The 22,230-nt window shown below is 41.5% G+C and overlaps 1 non-coding gene across 1 annotated transcript; it reads right to left on the reverse strand.

The window, feature by feature from the left end:
- Positions 1–20,202: 20,202 nt before the first annotated feature.
- Positions 20,203–20,275, reverse strand: TRNAG-UCC (transfer RNA glycine (anticodon UCC)). The gene has a single exon. It is a non-coding gene; the product is annotated as a tRNA-Gly (tRNA).
- Positions 20,276–22,230: the final 1,955 nt, after the last annotated feature.

Below are 22,230 nucleotides of genomic sequence, written 5' to 3' on the forward strand. Positions count from 1 at the left end.
TATCTAACCATGCCTTTAAAACCCATGTATCATTTTTCACCATTAATCAGTTATTCATGAGATTAATTCATGTCTGAAGTATGTTCATCAGGAAAAATAGCCTCCATTTGCATTTTAATTGACCAATATATAGTGGGATCTGATAATACACATGGTGATTTCTGGCTAAGTAAAAGCTTATGTTTAGTAAGATTAAAATGATCTTTATTTGACAGTTCTATGATGTGATTTTCATGAATGAACTATAGTAAAAAGTAGGAATTTCTTATATGTTAAGCTGGTTTTAACAATAACCATCCAACTAGGATTGCCAAATAAAATATAGAAGAATTTAAATAGAAAACAAAGGTTTTTTCCATTTTTTTCTAAATTTCTAAATTTCAGGAAAACAGCAAATAATTTGGTGTATAAATACACATATAATATTTGGGGGACATATTTATAAGAATATTTATTGTTTATATGAAATCGAAATTTAACCGAGGGCTCTGTATTTTTATTTGCTAAATCTGGCAATCCTGAATACATATATATATACAACTATGTACAAAATCAAACCAACCACATAATAGTCTACTGTTAACAAGGGTTTCCTATGTTAACCATGAATTCTCTTTAAAATATATTTTTGATAATTTTGAAAGTAATTGCTTTACTTGAAATTACTTAAGTCTTTTCAGATTTCTTTGTCTATAAAATATAAACAGCCTTATCTATATATAATCTTGAATGACTTTATCAGTAGCACCAGGAAACAGTGTTGACTTTCACTTTCTACAAGACCTTCTAAAACTAACACCAAAAAACAATGTCCTCTTAATTATAGGGGACTGGCATGCAAAAGTAGGAAGTCAAGAAACACCTGGAGTAACAGGCAAATTTTGCCTCGGACTACAGAATGAAGCAGGGCAAAGGCTAACAGAGTTTTGCCAAGAGAATGCACTCGTTATAGCAAACACTGTCTTTCAACAACACAAGAGAAAACTCTACACATGGACATCACCAGATGGTCAACACCAAAATCAGATTGATTTTATTCTTTGCAGCCAAAGATGGAGAAGCTCTATACAGTCAGCAAAAACAAGACCGGGAGCTGACTGTGGCTCAGATCATGAACTCCTTACTGCCAAATTCAGACTTAAGTTGAAGAAAGTAGGGAAAACCACTAGACCATTCAGGTATGATCTAAATCAAATCCCTTACAATTATACAGTGGAAGTGACAAATAGATTCAAGGGATTAGATCTGATAGACAGAGTGCCTGAAGAACTATGAATGGAGGTTTGTGACATTGTAAGGAGGCAGTGATCAAGACTATCCCCAAGAAAAAGAAATGCAAAAAGGCAAAATGGTTGTCTGAGGAGGACTTAAAATAGCTGAGAAAAGAAGCTAAAGGAAAAAGGAAAGATATACCCATTTGAAAGCAGAGTTCCAAAGAATAGCAAGGAGAGATAAGAAAGCCTTCCTCAGTGTTCAATGCAAAGAAATAGGGGAAAACAATAGAATGGGGAAGACTAGCGATCTCTTCAAGAAGATTAGAGATACCAAGGGAACATTTCATGCAAAGATGGGCACAATAAAGGACAGAAATAGTATGGGCCTAACAGAAGCAGAAGATATTAAGAAGAGGAAGCAAGAATACACAGAACTATACAAAATAGATCTTCATGACCCAGATAACCATGATTGTGTGATCACTCACCTAGAGTCAGACATCCTGGAATGCTAAGTCAAGTGGGCCTTAGGAAGCATCACTACGAACAAAGTTAGTGGAGGTGATGGAATTCCAGTTGAGCTCTTTCAAATCCTAAAAGATGATGTTGTGAAAGTGCTGTAGTCAATATGCCAGCAAATCTGGAAAACTCAGCAGTGGCCACAGGACTGGAAAAGGTCCATTTTTATTCCAATTCCAAACAAAGGCAATGCCAAAGAATGCTCAAACTACCACACAATTGCACTCATCTCACACGCTAGCAAATTAATACACAAAATTCTCCAAGCCAGGCTTCAACAGGATGTGAACTGTGAACTTCCAGATGTTCAAGCTGGATTTAGAAAAGGCAGAGGAACCAGAGATCAAATTGCCAACATCCACTGGTCATCAAAAAAGCAAGAGAGTCCCAGAAAATCATTTACTTTTGTTTTACTTACTATGCCAAAGCCTTTGACTGTGTGGATCATAACAAACTGTGAAAAATTCTTAAAGAGATAGGAATACCAGACCACCTGACCTACCTCCTGAGAGATCTGTATGCAGGTCAAGAAGTAACAGTTAGAACTGCACATGGAACAACAGATTGGTTCCAAATCAGGAAAGGAGTACGTCAAGGCTGTATATTGTCAACCTGCTTATTTAACTTACTTGCAGAGTATATCATGTGAAATGTGGGGTTGGATGAAACACAAGCTGGAATCAAGACTGCTGGGAGAAACATCAATAACCTCAGATACGCAGATGACACCACCCTTATGGCAGAAAGCAAAGACGAACTAGAAAGCCTCTTGATGAAAGTGAAAGAGAAGAGTGAATAAGCTGGCTTAAAGCTCAGCTTTCAGAAAACTAAGATCATGGCATCTGATCCCATCACTTTATGGCAAATAGATGGGCAAACAATGGAAACAGTGACAGACTTTATTTTCCTGGGCTCCAAAATCACTGCAGATAGTGACTGCAGCCATGAAATTAAAAGACACTCCTTGGAAGAAAAGCTATGACCACCCTAGATAGCATATTAAAAAGCAGAGACATTACTTTGCCAACAAAGGTCCGTCTGGTCAAAGCTATGGTTTTTCCAGTAGTCGTGTGTGGATGTGAGAGTTGGACTATAAAGAAAGCTGAGTGCCGAAGAATTAATGCTTTTGAACTGTGGTGTTGGAGAAGACTCTTGAGAGTCCCTTGGACTGCAAGGAGATCCAACTAGTCAGCCCTCAAGGAAATCAGTCCTGAATATTCATTGGAATGCTCACGCTGAAACTCCAGTACTTTGACCACCTGATATTAAGAACTGACTCATCTGAAAAGACCGTGACGCTGGGAAAGATTAAGAGCAGGAGGAGAAGGAGACGACAGAGGACAAGATGGTTGGATGACATCACTGACGCAATGGACATGAGTTTGAGTAAGCTCTGGGAGTTGGTGATGGACAGGGAAGCCTGGCATGCTGCAGTCCATGGGGTCACAAGGAGTCAGACACAACTGAGTGACTGAACTGAACTGAACTTGCTGTTGAGATAATCATGTTCTGTCTTTCCAACTTTTCATTGTGTGAAACCATGGAATACTTGCTATAAAATTTCATATCTAGAAGGTAACAAATACACAAAATTTTGCATAGCTAAGTCTTAAACATTTGTTTAATTGATGTGTGATTTTCTTCTTTCTTAGAAGAGTTAAAAACAATCTTTTGAGTCAGTGTATGTCCCTACTTCAGAAAAACAATGAACATACTGTATCTAAAAATAATCATCAGATCACCCATCTTAATTTTCATTTCTCATTTTCCTTGACTTCAAGGGAAATATATTAGTTTCCAGTTACTGCTGTAACAAATTATACAATCTTAGTGGCTTAACACAAAACACATCTATTCTCTCATAGTTCTACATGTGACAAGTCCAAAATGAATCTGATGGGGCTAACATCAAGACGTCAGCAGGGCTGGTTCCCTTTGGTGCTTCTGGGGAGAATGGTTTGTTTACTTTCTCAGCTGCTAGAGGCCCCTGGCCTTCCTTGACTCGTGATCCTGTTTTCACATCACCCCCAGTTCCTGCTCCATCATCACATGTAGGAGGACTCACTCTGATTTTTCTGTTTCTTCTATCTGATCCTAGTGACTACATTGGGTTCACTCTGGGAATCCAGTATAATCTCGATCTCAGAATCCTTGATTTAACCACATCTGCAAAATCTCTTTACCATGTAAGGTCACATGGTCACATGTCTGGAGAACTCAGACATGAATCTTTGCAGGAGGGGGCCAGTATTCAGTCAGGCTCAGGGAGGGATTTCCACAGCTGTTTTATGAATACATTATGTATATATACAAACACATATATGTATGCATGTTCATACTCATGTGTCTTATATGTGTACTGTATTTATGTTGTTTGGGTTTCTAAGATGGCACTAGTGGTAAAGAATCTGCCTACCAATGAAGGAGACTCAAGAGATATGGCTTCAATCCCTGGGTCTGGAAGATCCCCTGGAGGAGGGCATGGCAACCCACTCCAGTATTCTTGCCTGGTGAATCCCATGGACGGGGAGCCTGGAGGGCTACAGTCCACAGGATTGCAAAGAGTCAGACACGACTGAGTGACTAAGCACAACACAAATATATATATATATATATATATATATATATATATTCAATAGCAGTGCTTTTCACTCACAGGAACTCATTTGAATATTACAAAACAGAGAAGTAAGGTAGACAAGACAGGTATTGTTTTATTGATTTTCAAAAACTTATAAGTAATCAAAATAGCAAACTTCTTTTCTAGGTAAGATTAAATCACTATGTATTCTTTTTCCACATTCAATTTAATGAATTATAATATTAATTCTAAATTATTTTTTAAACTGCTAAATAATAGCAAGCTTTTTTGAGTATTCACTCTGTGCTAAGCATAATGCTGAATTTTATTTCCTTAGTATTTTATTCTAACTCATAGGGTTTTACTATGAATTAGAATCTATTATTATTCTTATTCAAGATGACAATAAAGAGGTATAGAGAGGTTAAGTAATTTAGCAGTAACAACAATTTTTAAAACAGGAGCTTATTTTAAGTATTTACTCAGGCACTCTAGTACTCTCTCTCTGTTGTTCCATTTAATCCTTACAAAACTTTTACATAATAATGATATTAATGTCCACGTTTAAAAAGAGGTTAAGGGATGTGCCCAAAGGCACACAGTAAAAGGTACAGCCAGTGTAGAAATCAAGGTCTATCAGATTCTGGGGCTCATATACCTTAAAAAAGCTGTCACCATGGAGGAGTTGGTAAAGAACCTGGCTGCCAGTGCAGGAGATACAAAAGAGGTGGGTTTGATCCCTGGGTTGGGTAGATCCTCTAGAGAAGGAAATGGCAACCCATTCCAGTATTCTTGCCTGGAAAATCCCATGGACAGAGGAGTCTGGTGGGTTACAATCCATGGGGTTGCAAAAGAGTTGGACACGACTGAGCACCTGAGCACACATACTTTAAAAGCTACCTTAGTGATTCTAAAAAGAAGTCATTGTTGGCAGATCGTTAACTTCTAGGCTGTAGCAGGCTATGAGCCACAGGCAAAGTAGAAGGTAAGAATATTTTTCTGGAAGTCAATTACGTACCTTGTCACTGGTCATCAGGACGTTTGCTGCATCTGGCAGGTTATATGCAGAAGGTGACTGTGAGCCTGCATAGAGCTAATAACTATTTTTTTTTTTTGATAGTCAAGTTTCTCCACAGAAGCCAAACCAATAAAACCAAGAGAGAGCTAGACAGAGAGATGTATTATAAGAATTCCCTGATGTGATTACAGAGTTCAGGAAGTCCCAGGATCATGAACAAGCTGGAAAATCAGAAAGGCTGATGATGTAAACTGAAGTCCAAGTCTAAAGTCCTAAGAAGCTGGAGTGCTGATGTCTGAAGGCAGGAGGAGGTGGACGTCCCAGCTCAAGCAAACAGCAAATTTTCACCCTTTCCCTGCCTTTCTGTCCTCCAGATATTGGAGGACGCCCACCTGCAAGGGCAGGACAACCTTCTTTACTTAATCTACTGATTCAAATGCTAATCTCTTCCGGGTAACACCATTGCACCTGTTCCCAGAAACACCCTCAGAGACTCACCCAGGTATAATGTTTCACCAGCTATTGAGGTATCATTTAGCCCCGTCGACTGGTGACAAATCTAACCATCATGCTGTCATCCTTCTTTGAGTTTAGGGTAGTTTATAATTCTAGGTTGAAATTTTTCCTCTAAAGGGTGACCGCATGGCCCCATGGTCTTCCAGCTATTGAATTCCCTGCCTTTACATAGGACCTGTTTTTGCTTTATTTTTTTTTCCTTCTAGGAGCAAGTAAGATCCTCCTCTTATCCCCATTGCTTTGAAATTTCATAAAATAGTTTCTGTTTTATTTTAGATCTTTTTAAAGACTTAGAAATTTTTTATTTCTATTTTATTTTTTACTTGTGGCCGTGCTGGGCCTCCATTGCTGCTCGGGCTTTCTCTAGTTGCAGTGGGCAGGGGCCACTCTCCAGCTGCAGGGCTCGAGCTTCTCTTTGTGGTGGCTTCTCCTGCTGCAGAGTGCAGGCTCTAGGGCTGGCGGGTTTCAGTCACTGAGGCAGGTGGGCTCAGCCGTTGTGACTCATGGGTTTTAGTGTACAGGCACAATAGTTGCAGGACATGGGCTTAGTTGCTCCTCCACACGTAGGGCCTTCCCAATGAAAGGGTTGGAATGGGACTTTCTAACCCTTGTCTCCTGCATTGGCAGGCAGGTTCTTTACCACTGAGCCACTGAAACCCTAGTTACTATTACTATTTTTTTAATGTGGACCATTTTTAAAGTCTTTATTGAATTTGTTATGATATTGCCTCTGTTTTATATTTTGGGTTTTGGTGCACAAAGCATGTGGGATCGTAGCCCCTCAACCAGGACTCAAACCTGCACCCCTTGCCCTGGAAGGGGAAGTTGCAACCACTGGATCTCTGGGGAAGTCCCACCAAGATATTCTTTGACATTGGTCTTTTCCCATTCATTGTCCTGTGCTGTTGATAGGGGGTTATTAGTCTTATTTTTCAGTCTGTGCGATGTTCTATTACAACTTTGATAAGTCTATTTTCTCTGTTCTCTGTTTCTGGAATTCTTACCAGCTGGGTGTTGGGTCTTTATAGTATAACCTTATTCTTTTTGTACTTTTCTCATATATTCTTTCTATGCTGGTAATTCTCTGAGAGGTGTGCTCTCCTTTATCTTCCAATCCTTCGACTGTATGTTTTATTTCTCCTATTGTTAGGGGAAGCACACTGACTGAAACCGCCCACCCTGGACAGGCCCTTTAGTAACCATTCGCATGAGTTGTTTTATGACAGGAGATCCTGGTAAGGAATACAGAACTAATAAGCCACCAACAACTAGAAGAGTTCCGGAAAGGTCAAAAGGAGACGCCGCGTGCTGGTCTACTTCCCAGAATCCCTCTCGCTAGCATCCATCTTGGCTGAGCGATGCGTGCGCCACCAGGAAAGACTCTGAATTAGAATGATTGGCCAAAGACCACCCGGAAACTAACCCCATCACCACAAAACCTGAGACTGTGAGCCACGTGGCAGAGCAGTTCTCCTGGGTTCCCTTACCCTACTGCTCTCCACCCGGGTGCCCTTTCCCAATAAAATCTCTTGCTTTGTCAGCACGTCTCTCCTCAGACAATTCTTTTCCGAGTGTTAGGCAAGAGCCCACTCTTGGGGCCCCCTTCCTACAACACTATCATAGCATTAATTTCCCAGAGCTGTTTTGGTTTTAGGAATGCTCCCTTTAATGCAAGACCAGACTTTGTTTCATAGAGGAAATATATTCTTGTGTAACTCTGAGAATCTATTTTTTTTTCCCCCACTGCTTCCCCCTTCCAGGTTTCTTAGTTTTGTTCTTGATCTTTCATTTCTGTGAGTGTGTGCTCAGTCACTCAGTCGTGTCCAACTCTTTGCAACCCATGGACTGTAGCCTGCCAGGCTCCTCCTTCTGTGGGTTTTCCCAGACAAGAATACTGGAGTGGGTTGCCATTTCTTTCTCCAGGGGATCTTCCCGACCCTGGGATTGAACTCACATCTCCTGCATTTCTGAGTTTCTCCAAATAAGTAGTGAGCTCTCCTGGTCTATTCCTACTTCAAAATGAGGCTCTACAAGAGTTATCCGGAAGCTCTATGTGTTTGAGCTGGACTGTTTGTCTTGGAGGTGTCTGGGACACGGACGTACCTTTAGGGTTGGGTTTTTGTTTGTCTGCGTGTTCGTGTTCTCTTTTTTGACTGGCAGGTTTCCTCAGAAAGGAAGGCGTGGCTGCTTGTGTTCTCAAGAAGGGGACAGAAGACACTCTCCATAATGACGACTTTCACTTAATCCGTACCCCCCCCCCGCCCCCCACTCCTCAGTACAGGGGAAAGTGTGCCTCTGTTTCCTGCCAAGACCCAGCCTGCTGTACTTTTTTGGCTTTGCTAGAAATCTGTCATCAAGAACCCTCTACTTCAGTGCATTCCATGAATAAATCTCTAGTCTTCACCGTGCACGAAGGGAGGAAACAAGTGTTTAATACGCACAATAGGATGCAAGTTATCTACAAATTACTCTGCCCACATCCTATTTCCACATACCTCCTATATGTTTGTGTAGGCATTCACAATATCTGGAAAAATATACATTGTGCCATTAACAGGGTTATCTCTAGGAAATGGATTGTGGGGAGAAGGAAGAGAGTGGGGACTTCCAGTTCCTAGTTCTTGCAGCTCTATACTTTTCGCAGCTTTATCATAATTTTCAGAAACAGCTCCCAGTGTAATTGCGATGTCCATCTAGACTTGGAACCACTGGCCGTGATCTGACTTCTAGGTTCCTGTCTCATCAGTATGTTGGCTATAATAGGAATTACAGCAAAGGCTGCATGCATAGATGAAATAAATTCTGCAGAAGTCTTCCTGTATGACGTTATGGGAATGTGGGTGTTAGCAAAAAGGAAATGGTAAGCTTGGAATTCATGGGTTCTGGGTTGTTTTTTTTTTTTTTTTTTTCATTTGATGCATTTTTGGCATAAAAGTGTCTGACTGGTTGTTTTACAAAGTACTGTGGACGTTGAATAGGTATTGATAATTATACCAACAGGCTACCCGTGGTCCTGAGCAATGCTGTAGAACAGGACGCAACACAGCTTTAAGTTGAGTGAAAGATTCTGTTTAAATGTTCTCTTATACCTAAAATATACATATGGAAACCCACTGATATAAATTGATTCTTTTTAATATCTATATATCTATACTTATCTTTATCTATCTATATCAGAATATTTGTAAAAACAAAGAAAGGCATTAATTACCTGACCACCTAACACAACGACTATTTTAAAAAACATTTCTTTACATCTGAGGTTTTTATACATTCTCCACATCAATAAAAGTTCTTACATTTTGTCTGATTTTTACGATTCCGAAAATTATTTCACTTTTCAATACATGTCATTTTTTTGTACATTTTTTTGTTTTTTTAAATAGATAAACTGCAATATGTTTGAAAACTGTTAAATAAAGAGTAAAGTACTATGTTTCTGAGTGTCTGTTGTTACTCTTTCCACCCACTAAAAAAACATTCCATTGCTACTCAAAAAATGTCACTTTTTTTTTCCTGAAACATTTTCAGAAATTCCTGCGATAGTCTTTTTTTCCTCTTAATTCTGTAGTAGGGTGGAAGGGAGTGAATATTACAGTATAGACTTTTGTCTTGCACACCATTGTCATTAGATTGTAAGAAACATAATTTTAAGAAAGAAATAAAGCACTAAGGACTTTATTTGTAAGCACAGTTAAACCATGTGTGGATCTTTTGTTTCTGGATATGGAGAAGGTAAATAGAGCAGTTCCTCTGACTACTCTGTGGCAGGTTCCATTAGGTTTTCATGTGTGCCCAAGTTAGCAAACAATGTCATTTGTTGGTATTCACTGTTAATTATTGGTCTTCACACAAATCTAGGGAATTATTTGTAATTCCTTCAAGCTTGGCCACTGTTTTGCCTTGCATTGTAATGCCCTGCGAATTTGTGTATAAAGGAAAAATGCCATATTAAAAAGAGTTACTTCAAAACTTTCAGTGAGACTAATTTTTTAATCTGTTTCTGGCTCCGGTTTGAACATCAGAGTAAGCAGTGCACTGATTTGTCAGTTTTCCATTGTCTGTGAATTAGGTATCCTCTTACGCTTTTGTTTTTATAAGCCTTTAACTCCACTCGGACTGTGGGCTCCGCCACACCCTAGCTAGTCTTTGTTCACAGAGGCACACCTTTGAGAAGAATGTAGGATGTGCTGTCGGTGTTTCCTGGTTATACAATCTCACCACGGAGTAACGATGCTCTTGGTGTTTAAGCAATTGCATAAAGCTATGATGAATAAAGAGTCATTTCTTGTTTATTCTAACAGCAGTGCAATGGTTGGAAATGGCTATAAATGTTCAAATGGAAACCGTTCTTGCCAAAGACTTTCACTCATTTATTGAACGTGCCCTTCAAAGAGATTTTTATCTCAGAGTCCCTTTTTTCTGCTCCCGAACAAGTTGCAAGATGGCCAAATGGAATGCTTTGTGAGCCGAACTTACAGTGTTTTACTCTTTTATCAGATTTTGGTAAATGTCCTGTCCCGTTGTTCCTTTTACCCAGAGAGCCTGCAGGATGTATACCAGAGTCCATCTGCCCCCAGGATTCAGGATTCAGGTGGTTGCTCAATCCAGGCTCACACACCGGAGGCTCTGCTTTAGGCTGAAAGAGCCAGACCTCTCCTTCTGCTGCAGGTGTTTAGGGTCATGTCTGACCCTTTGTGACCCCATGGACTGTAGCTGGGCACTGGAGTGGGTTGCCATGCCCTCCTCTGGGTTGATCCCTCTTGACCCAGGAATGGAATCCACGTCTCTTAACGTCTCTTACAGTGGCAGGCAGGAAGCCCCATATTACTCTCCATTGACATATTCGTGTGACTTTTCCCAACTCTTAATGACTTTGGTGGAAGTTTCTCCGAGTTGCTTCTTAACTAAACTGTTCCCCTTTATCATGAAGCCAGGCTCTTTTTGATACTGTGGGTGCATTTTGCCTTTTTCTTCTCACTCACGTTTCCACCCACATTTTATGAGGAATAGGAACAGGACTTTCTGTGATTTGGTTTCCTTCCTCTGCCTAAACTTCCCGTCCACCTCCATCTGATGTAAGTGGGAGTGTGGCTGAACGAGTCATTTTGCCCAGGTTACTTACAGCCAGTGAGCTTCAAAGCAAGCATCTGAGTGAGGGCTGACTCCCCAGCCCTGCTCTGCCCTGCACCAGGCATCACGAGCTCCAAGCCCTCAGGGCCCATCAGGTGAGTGACTGAAACCAGCTGAGCGGGCAGGTGGGCAGACCTGGGGCTCAGCGACTCCCCAGTGCCAGGTTCCCCAGGAAGTCAGCCTGTGGCTTTTCACTCCATCTATAGTAACTTGGGCTTCCCAAGGGGCACTAGAGGAGACAGTGCAGGAGACACAAGAGATGTAGATGGGTTTGATTCCTGGGTCAGGAAGATCCCCTGGAAGAGGGCATGGCAACTCACTCTAGTATTCTTATCTGGGAAATCCCATGGACAAAGGAGCCTGGTGGACAATAGTCCACGGGGTTGCAAAGAGTCAGACACGACTGAGCAACCCAGCACACACACACACTCACACACACACACACACATACACAGAGTAACTTCAAATTCCTTTACCAGCCCTGGTTAGTCCCTGTTATCAGGATCTGAGCAGAAATTAAATCCAGGTAAAAGAGGCAAAATGGAGAAGGCAGTGGCACCCCACTCCAGTACTCTTGCCTGGAAAATCCCATGGACGGAGGAGCCTGGTAGGCTGCAGTTCATGGGGTCACAAAGAGTTGGACACGACTGAGTGACTTCACTTTCAGTTTTCACTTTCCTGCATTGGAGAAGGAAATGGCAACCCACTCCAGTGTTCTTGCCTGGAGAATCCCAGGGATGATGGAGCCTGGTGGGCTGCCGTCTCTGGGGTTGCACAGAGTCGGACACGACTGAAGTGACTTAGCAGCAGCAGCAGCAGCAGCAGCAGCAAAAGAGGCAAAATGGTGATTTCATACCCACAGATAAGCTGTCAGTCAGATAATAGGTCCACTCGCGATTTCCATCTGAAACCAGGGGAAGATGAATCATGTCAAAAAAAAAAAAAAAAACTGAAACAATTTAGTGATGCGTTCATTGACAGGCGGATTCTTTACCCCTGCACCAGCCTAAAAAAAAGATGATTAAACTTCCTCAAACACGTGATAGCCAATGAATTCAATACTGTTTTGAGAGGCAATTTTTCAATTGAGAAAAAACTTGTTCATTACCTTATTCCCATGTGTGGAGAAAAGCGAATAAACCATGTATCAATAGAACTTAATTTGAAAATAGTCACAGAATTTTAGTGACTGTTATTGGGAAATACGGTCGTTTGGGCTTTCAGATAGAAAGCGATGCTGAGTAAACTGTAGATGTAGCCGCAAAGGAACTTATGCATTATTCAAGACACATTTACTCAGAGTTTAAGAAATCTTAACGTCATTTTTTCTTTCTTGGCTGTTTTCTGTGATTTTTTTTTCAAGACTAAAAATATAATAACTGTGGGAAAAGCAATAAATTAACCACACTGCAATTCTTCATAAACTTATTTTTGTAAGATCTTTGTGAAATTCAGAAACTTCTAAGGAATTTACTACTATTTGCCTCTGTTTGACAAAATGGGAGTGAACTCATCTAACGCTGATCTTCAGTTCAGATAGATATATCATATTTTGCTTATCTTTTGTGTGGTGATCAATTCTCAAAACTGGAAGTTAGCATACTTCACAAGCAGGTTTTTGACAAAATTTTTATTTATTTTCTAAAGGTAGATCTATTTTAAATACATTACTTTTCCTCTCTGGAAGATAGATTGGTAAATACTAGAGCAATATATTTACCAGGTCTTTTCTCAGGCATCACCACTTTTGATTTTCATAATATTAAAAGATAAAGAAGTGTTCACATCATTTTCACTCCACAGATGGAGGTGGAGGTCCAGGGATGAAGTTCAGCCACTCAGCCAGGGCAGAGCTAGACACTGAATTCAGATCTTTTGACTCAGTAACCTGTTCTTTTTGAATTAGTGAACACGAACCTGTCAGAGGGACTGTTGGCATAAATACCCGAAGTGAAAGTGTGGGTTTCTTTCCTAAATCTGTAAATGATTGCTGGGGAGATAATGGGAGAACTTTTGGAACTCTCATACCCATTTTTTTTGGTAAGGTATATATTTTATTTTTATTATATTTAAAGTCAAAATTAACATATATAAACACATCCAAATATTATTATAAGAATACGACTGGCATGAAAAACACTAAATATTGAGTTGCTTTTCTTTGATGGAAAATCATTGGTAATTATTGGGAATCTTCAAATAATTGTTAGTGTTCTATACAGGAGAAGGAAATGGCAACCCACTCCAGTATTCTTGCCTGGAGAATTCCATGGATAGAGGAGCCTGGTGGGCTTCTGTTCACAGGGTCACACAGAGTCGGACATGAACTGAAGTGATTTAGCATGCATGCATGCATTGGAGAAGGAAATGGCACCCCACTCCAGTGTTCTTGCCTGGAGAATCCCAGGGACAGAGGAGCCTGGTGGGCTGCCGTCTATGGGGTCACACAGAGTCGGACACAACTGAAGTGACTTAGCAGCAGCAGCAGCAGCAGTGTTCTATACATTACAGAATTTCTCATACTGCATGTGTGTGTGTGAAAATCGCTCAGTTGTGTCCTACTCTTTGTGAACCAGTGGACTGTAACCTGTCAGGCTTCTCTATCTATGGAATTCTCTAGGCCAGAATACTGGAATGGGTAGCCTTTCACTTCTCCAGGGAATCCTCCCAACCCAGGGATCAAACCCAGGTCTCCCGCATTGCAGGCGCAGTCATTACCAGCTGAGCTACCAGGGAAACCGCACAAACATTTTTATAAATGGAAAAATATAAATGTTATTTAACAGTGTCATTATTTAATGGACTTCAAGATACTTCTGACTAGAAACAAAGTACTAAAGTTTATATCTCATTGACCCTAAGAACCATTTTCACTGAAGTCTCACACCTACTTTTGAAATGCAGAGTCTGATCCTTACTTTCTTTGATGAAGTCATAAAAACTATCTTAGAGTCTTGAAAAATACCATGGATGGGTCTCTCCTTATATTACTTAAAGTAAAGGCACTGTTTATCAGATGCTGAAATAGCTCAGTTGGGAGATAATTAGGCTGAAGATCTAAAGGTCCCTGGTTCAATCAGGGTTTCTGCAGCTGCAATTTGGGCTTCCCAGAGTTGGGTCAGGAAGATCCGCTGGAGGGGGGCATGGCCACCCAATCCAATATTCTTCCTGGAGAATCCCATGGACAGAGGAACTTGGTGAGCTACAGTCTATGACAGGACTGAGTGACTAACATTATATCACACTTTCACGGTTACCAGACACTGGCGTTGCTTGATTCCTTTTCCATCTTGGCAATTGATTTTGACCTCAGACACAGTAGTGACTTTAATTAAAAGTATAATGAGGGAGGGGGGTGGGAGGGAGACTGAACATGGCGTGGATGTATGTATACCTAGAGCTGATTCACGCTGTTGCACAGCAAAAACCAACACAAGATTGTAAAGCAACTATACCCCTACTAACTATATCCAAATAAAAAAAATATTTTTAAAGTGTAACGATAGGCATGCTACAGAGTGGCGTGAAGTTAGTGTAGCTGCTAATATGAAGAGGATGGGGCACCTTCATACTTACCTTCTTTGTTGATAGGCTGTAGAAAGATGACTCCAGCACACAGTATCCATGGAGTGGCACTTTGGAACCACCCACGGAGGCGAGGGAGGAGGGACCTGGTCTCTAGCCCTCCCTCTGCCATCTTGAGGAGTTCCTTCTTGCTCAGTCTCGGGTTTTTCTTGTAAAACAGAGAAAGCATTGGATTAGATAACTTACTTCCAAAGGGCTTTCAGTTCTAGAACATGAAGCACTTGCATTCTCGGTTTGCACCGACCTCACGTTGCCTTTGCCACCCCAGACCATCGTTCAGTGCCTCCCCACCCCCCACCCATTAGAGGTGATGGACCGTCTTTCAGTTCAGTTCAGTCGCTCAGTCGTGTCCGACTCTTTGCGACCCCATGAATCGCAGCACGTCAGGCCTCCCTGTCCATTACCAACTCTGGGAGTTCACTCAGACTCACGTCCATCGAGTCAGTGATGCCATCCAGCCATCTCATCCTCTGTCGTCCCCTTCTCCTCCTGCCCCCAATCCCTCCCAGCATCAGAGTCTTTTCCAATGAGTCAACTCTTCGCATGAGGTGGCCAAAGTATTGGAGTTTCAGCTTTAGCATCATTCCTTCCAAAGAAATCCCGGGGCTGGACATTATGTATTTATCTGGCTGTGTCGGGTCCCAGTCACTGCATGCAGGGTCTTAATCACATTATGTGGGATGTTTTGCTGTGGCGCATGGGTCTCTCTCTACTTGCGGCTTTTGGGCTCTGTAGTTGCGGCACACCGGTGATTAGTTTTTCCCCAGCGTGTGGGATCCTAGTTCCCAGACCAAGGATGGAGCCTGTGTCCCCTGCATTGTAAGGCAAGATTCTTAACCACTGGACCACCAGGGAAGTCCCAGTGATGTACTGATTTTTGTGTTAACTCCCTAAGTAGAAAGGTGTGTGTTTTGGGGAGAGTGGGCGAGAGAGAGAGAGAGCTGAGAGTGCTGTTTTTGTCTTAGAGTACCAACAGGAAAGAAAAAAAAGGTAGAGTAAATGACCGAGAGAAGATGGATAGTTCCAGTGCAATAGACATGCTGCTTGTCTCTCTAGCTTTGGTTGCTGAGCCAGACTCAGAGTTAATGCCAAAATGATAGCTTCTCCCTAGTTATTGGGACACGCTTTCATTCAACCACTTATTCACTTACGTATCCATTCAACACATTCTACTCTGTGTCAAGTACTAGGTAGAGATCCTTTTATGAGCTAAGGATAAACATACTTGACGATGTCAGCTGAAACCTTAGCAGAGATGAGGTTGAAGGCTGAAGAGGGAATTGGACCTAGGAGAGTCACGTTCAGAATGAGAGAGCACAGAGGAAAGTTCCATGGAAAGACCTCTAGCTTGAGGCTGTTTGCACACCGTCAGGAAGGTGACTGGTAACAGGGACAAATGAGTGGAGTTCCGGTCCCTAGCGACACCAAATAAAAAAATGATGACAGAATTTGGTCTTGTAGGTTTTCAACATGAGGCTCAACATCAGACTTTGAACCAAGAGGCTCTCTTGCTGCTGGCAAGTGCCAGAGTTTTACAAGGTCATGACATATGTAATGACCCCTTGAAACTCTGGGAAAGGAAAACCTTTCTAAGGAACACCAGCTCTCACGCACTTATGGGAAGAGTGAAACTGTCACTAGTTGTGTGTGTGAGAGTGTGCTCAGTCGTGTCAGACTCTTTGTGACCCCATGGACTGGAGCCCGACAGGCCCCTCTGTCCTTGGGATTCTCCAGGCAAGAATACTGGAGTGGGTTGCCATTTCCTCCTCCAGGGGATCTTCCCAACTCAGCAACTGCAACCTGAGTCTCCTGCACTGGCAGGTGGACTCTTCATCACTGAGCCCCTTGGGAAGCCAATCCTAGACAAATGTCTTTAAGCTTTTTAACTCATTCTACTCACGTGTAGAGTAGATGAGACAGAGGATGAGATGGCTGGATGGCATCACTGACTCGATGGACATGAGTCTGAGTGAACTCCAGGAGTTGGTGATGGACAGGGAGGCCTGCTGTGCTGCGATTCATGGGGTCAAAAAGAGTCGGACACGACTGACTGAACTCAACTGACTCATGTGTAAACAACCTCCTCATAAAATCATGGAGATTCAGTGAGAGATTAAGTTGTGGACACACATATATTCAGTTCAAGTCATAATTATTAAGCATAAGCATTTTCAAGATGGAGACTCTGTGATGTTAAAAATTATTCCATAATCTTCCTGAAATCCTAGAGCCGTACCACTGAACTAAATATAGGCATGTTTACTCACTGCACTGCTGTGGTTAAGCAACCTGCATGCCCATCAGTCATCTAAAAATTGCCAGGAATTTCTGATTTTAAAGGAGGTACAGTCTTCAAAGTATCATAAATAAAACTCTCATCTGTTGGCGCAATCATTGTTTATGTCTATAAACTAAAACTTCATTAAATTCAGTTACTGCAAGCAGCAATAACAAATTCTTAAAAGTTCCTGCTGTTACCACATCAACAAAAAACTAATTTAAGTGGTTAAACAGAGGAGAAAACTGTAGATTATCTAGTGAAAATAATCTGGTGGGTCTGATCAATGACTCAATCTCACTGGAAAAAATTCTTGTTTGACGTTACCTTTTCTGTAATCCTGTGTATGTGCTGTAAACAGTGCTTGAACGTGTCGATTAAACAGATACCATACCACAGGTACTTTCTCACTAAGGCCAGGTGCAGAGCCCAGACCGGGTAAGTAACATTGTGACAGTATTTGCAAACGCTACATTTGGATCTGAAACCAGGCGCTTTCTCAAGCCAATAACTGGATTCAAAGATTGTAGAAGGAATATGAATGCACATGAAGGATAGAACTAAAATCTTAGATTTTACTGAACTCCAAGTTCAGTAAAACTTGGGGCAGGAGCAGTAACATTATTTTTGTATCTCTGTAAGAAAGACATTTTGAATGGATAATTGATGAATGCATAAAAATTGTTACTTCAAATATATTAAACAAAAATCTCTCTCTTTTTTTTCTGTGCGGCATGCGGGATCTTAGTTCTCCGATCAGGGATCAAACCTGTGCACGCTGTATTGAAAGTGTGGCATCCTAACCACTGGACTCTCAGGGGATTCCCTAACGTGGCTCAAATCTGGACATGTATCTTTTGAAAACTATTTTCACAATGGAGACCACATTTATCGTTGGCAAGATGATATTCTTCATGAAAACAGTATCTCTTCCTATAGTGCACAATGCTTGCATATTCTTCTATTACGACGGAGGTGATAAATCATTATTATTTTAGCTGACAGATAGGTAAAACTAAAGAAGAGTATTATTATTGATATTACTAATATTTGAGAAAACTCTGGGAGATGGTGGAGGACAGAGGAGCCTGGCGAGCTATAGTCTGTGGGGTCAGAAAGAGTCAGACACGACTTAGTGACTGAACAATAACAACAACAAATATTACTTTGAAGACACTTATGATAAGTAGAGTGTGCAGTTAACAGCTCTTTGAGGCCAATCCCAGGTTTGGTTTTACTCTGCTTTTTTTTTTTAATAAGTTTTTATTTTGGGGGGTGCTTGGGGTCTTTGTCGCTGCTCATGGGCTTTCTCGAGTTGCCGCAAGCCGGGGCTACTCTTCCTTACGAAGCGTGGACTTCTCACTGAGGTGTTTCTCTTGTTGCAACTCAAGGGCTTGGTTGTTCTGTGGCATGTGGGATGTCCCCAGACCAGGGGCTGAACCATGTCCCCTACGTTGGCAGGTGGATTCTTAACCCCTGGACCACCAGGGAAGCCCCAATTTTACACTGCTTTTGGTAATATAATGCAAACCTGCTTAAAATTAAAACAGGGAAGGTGTTACCTCGATGGATTGTGGGGTTTTTCCACCAACTCTGTGGTCTCATTTAAACAATATGATGCATATTCTTCTGTGTTAAAGAACTCATACAGAGTATATGGGGCTTCATTAACATTGCATATTTCTGATTAATTATTAAAATTTCAATATAGTCTTGAATTTCTACTGCTAGTTAAAAACAATTCAAGCTACATGGGTGCGTGTGTACTAAGTCACTTCAGTCGTGTCCGACTCTGTGTGACCCTACGGACTGTAGCCAGCCAGGCTCCTCTGTCCATGGGATTCTCCAGGCAAGAATACTGGGGTGGGGTGCCACGCCCTCCTCCAGGGGAATCTCTCGGATCCAGGGTTCAAACCCACATCTCTTGCATCTCCTGCGTAGGCAGGCAGGTTTTTCAGCACTAGCACCACCTGGGAAGTCCCTCAAGCTGCAAATCTGTGATTAATGATACTGATATAGTTTCCTCGATCATTAAACTGAGCTTTATGCTACAGAAGTAACTAAACATAACCAGTGTAATAATATACCTTGAATGGAATTCCTTTTGAAACACAGTCTAAGCATTTCAGTCGAAGGATGGCATCAAGGAAAGAATTGACAGCCAGAGGTAATAGCCCATGGGATAGAGAAACATTCACACAGCAATGGAGAGCTACCCTTTATAGATTTGCAGAAAATGGAGCAGTTACTAGTGGTTTAATGCTTAGAAGTATTTTACCATTATATTCTACAAGAGCCACCAATAATAAACCTTTCTGAAAGCCTGGAAGTAAAAATGGGTTATAAATTAAATATTCAGGAGGATAAAGAATTCACCATTAACTGACAATTCATGATAGTTTCCCTATTCAAGAGAGAAAAAATATATTACTCCTTTGGGGACCTATTCTTAGGCTTCACCTACACTAGAATACCAGTTTATCACACATAGAAATAAAGATTGGCCCTCATCACTTCAGTACACATGCAGCTCTGATGTCAGGGAGGAATTGCCATGTGTTTTTAAATAATAATATTGTGCTCAGTCCGTCAGTCGTGTCTGACTGTTCGCGACCCTCATGAACTGTATACCTTGCCAGGCTCCTCTGTCCATGGGATTTTCTAGGCAAAAACACTGGAGTGGGTTCCTATTACCTTCTCCAAGGAATAAAATTAATAACATATAACAAATTATCTAACCACAGCGGACAGATTGTAACAGATTACAATGACTCTGTAACAGTGGTACTAGTTACAGAGTCATTGGCTCTCAGTGCCAAAGCACCCTCTCTACAAGGCTTCCTGACATGGGGTTGGGGTCTCTGCAACCCATGTGTCAGCTCCGTCTACTGGTTCCCTGGGGATCCTGCCTGTGGCGGGGCGGGGGGCGCTGGAGAGAGGCTGGCAGGCTGGGACGAGGACCCCCCTTCCTGAGGGTCCAGTCTGCTCCTCTTACTCTGTTGCCACTGCAGCAACAACAGCAGAAGGTGAACCAGTCTGCAGTTTTTCTAACCCGTGAAGGGCTAGCCTCAAAGTACGTCCTCAAGACGCACCAGCATCAGCCAGCTTGCAGAAGTCTCAATCCCAGTGCCGAGGAACAAACCCTCTTCAGGGCGTCAGCTCTAAGGGACCCCCTCCTTCCAAGTTTCTTTTTAGTTCCTCAAAGAGGAGGGAACACCCTGCAGTTGTTACTGTGGTGGTGGGTTAGTGTTCTCCTTTTTACCTTTTCAGCACTTCAGACACAGTGAATAATAGTCTCTTCCTTCCTTTCTTCCCCTTCCTTTCTTTCAGCCTCACTGTGAAGCTCAAAGGATCATAGTTCCCTGACCAGGGATCGAACCTGCGCCCCCTGCAGTGGAAGCACAGGGTCTTAACCACTGGACCACCAGGGAAGTCCCCATAGTTTATGATTCTTTCCGTTAAACTACGTTAAAAATCATGTCCTTTCTGTCTCTTGATTGACAGAAGTATACTTAGAAGAAAGGGATGAAAATCATTCAACTATACAAAAACCATCAACTATAACAGCTGGGACTTTACAGAGGTCCACATTTATTTACTTGGAAGGTCAAATGCCTAAGCTTATGATATTTTATAAAAAGGAAGTGGTGAAGTCTAGTTTATTTTTTCCTTGGTTGCTTGCACTTGTGGTTTCATATCTAAGAAACCATTGCCTAAGTCAAGAGACATTACTTTGCCAACAAAGGTCTGTCTAGTTAAGGCTATGGTTTTTCCAGTAGTCATGTATGGATGTGAGAGTTGTACTATAAAGAAAGCTGCTGCTGCTGCTAAGTCACTTCAGTCGTGTCTGACTCTGAAGAAAGCTGAGTGCTGAAGAATTGATGCTTTTGAACTGTGGTATTAAAGAACACTCGTGAGAGTCCCTTGGACTGCAAGGAGATCCAACCAGTCCATCCTAAAGGAAATCAGTCCTGAATATTCATTGGAAGGACTGAGGCTGAAGCTGAAACTCCAATACTTTGGCCACCTGATGCAAAGAGCTGACTCATTTGAAAAGACCCTGATGCTGGGAAAGATTGAAGGTGGGAGGAGAAGGGGATGACAGAGGATGAGATGTTGGATGGCATCACTGACTCAATGGATATGAGTTTGAGTAAACTCCGGGAGTTGGTGATGGAGGGAAACCTGGTGTGCTACAGTCCATGGGGTCGCAAAGAGTCAGACACGACTGAGCAACTGAACTGAACTGAGGTCAAGGTCATAAAGATTCAGACCTAGGCTGTCTTCTAAGAGTTTTATGGTTTTAGTTCACACACTTGTTTAGCAAATTAACCTGTACTGCCCCCCCCCCAAAAAATCCTAAAGTAAAATATAATTTTAACTTTTTCTACCTTTTTGCAATTTCAAACATGTCTTTCATGACAATAATCATTCTGCTATAAAGTGAAAGCTCCAAGTATATAATTTTAAAAGTCCAATGATCTAGAACTATTTGGGAACTTAAAATACCCAGACTGAACTATAAAAAGGACAATTCATTCTTTTCAAGAGCTTACTGCATGTTTGTTTCTACAATGCTGAAAATAAAGCTGCTGCATTTAATGTCAAATTGACATCAGTTAATTGTATAATTTTTTTTTTTTTTGCGATTTCTAATGCTTAGTAGCTCAGGCACATTCATTTATATACTGTTTAGATTCAAATCATTTCTATTCTACTTACTTGGTTTGTTTTTCTTTTTTGGCCACATAGGTTTCAGTTTCATTTTTATTCCTCATTAAAGCTTACTTATGCTATACATGACTATGGAGAATACTTGGGTTACTCAATAGTTAGTGTATGTTGTTTAAAAAAGTTTATGAGCAGCAAATTATGCATTTGGCATGGAAGGAAATCATTTTTATTTCTCTTGGGGTAAATACTTCAAATTCTGGCTGCAGAGTTCAGGTCATTATCAGGACGGTCTGATTCCTCAAAACTCCTGACTAGTCATTTCATGCATATGAGGAAAAGCAAACCAATGTCTCTTATATTTGCTGTCCACATCGCCTGAAGCAGATTTATAGTTATGCATAGGGCTTCCCTGATGGCCCTTGGGGAAAGAATCACCTGCCATGCAGGGGACACGAGAGAAGTAGTTTCCCTCCCTAGATCAGGAAGATCCCCTGGAGGAGGGCTCAGCAACCCACTCTAGTACTCTTGCCTGGATAGTCCCATGGACAGAGGAGCCTGGCGGGCTAACAGTCCAAAGGGTCGGACACAACTAAGCGACTAGCACTTTTTTCACAGGAAAATGATTTATTGCTTGAATCTCCCCCATCCTTAAAACTCATCTCTCACTAGCTGAATCCTCTGAGCTGATGCTGTGCAGAGGTTGGAGCGTATC

This window comes from Bos taurus, chromosome 24, assembly GCF_002263795.3.
Source record: "Bos taurus isolate L1 Dominette 01449 registration number 42190680 breed Hereford chromosome 24, ARS-UCD2.0, whole genome shotgun sequence".
Lineage (NCBI taxonomy): Eukaryota > Metazoa > Chordata > Mammalia > Artiodactyla > Bovidae > Bos > Bos taurus.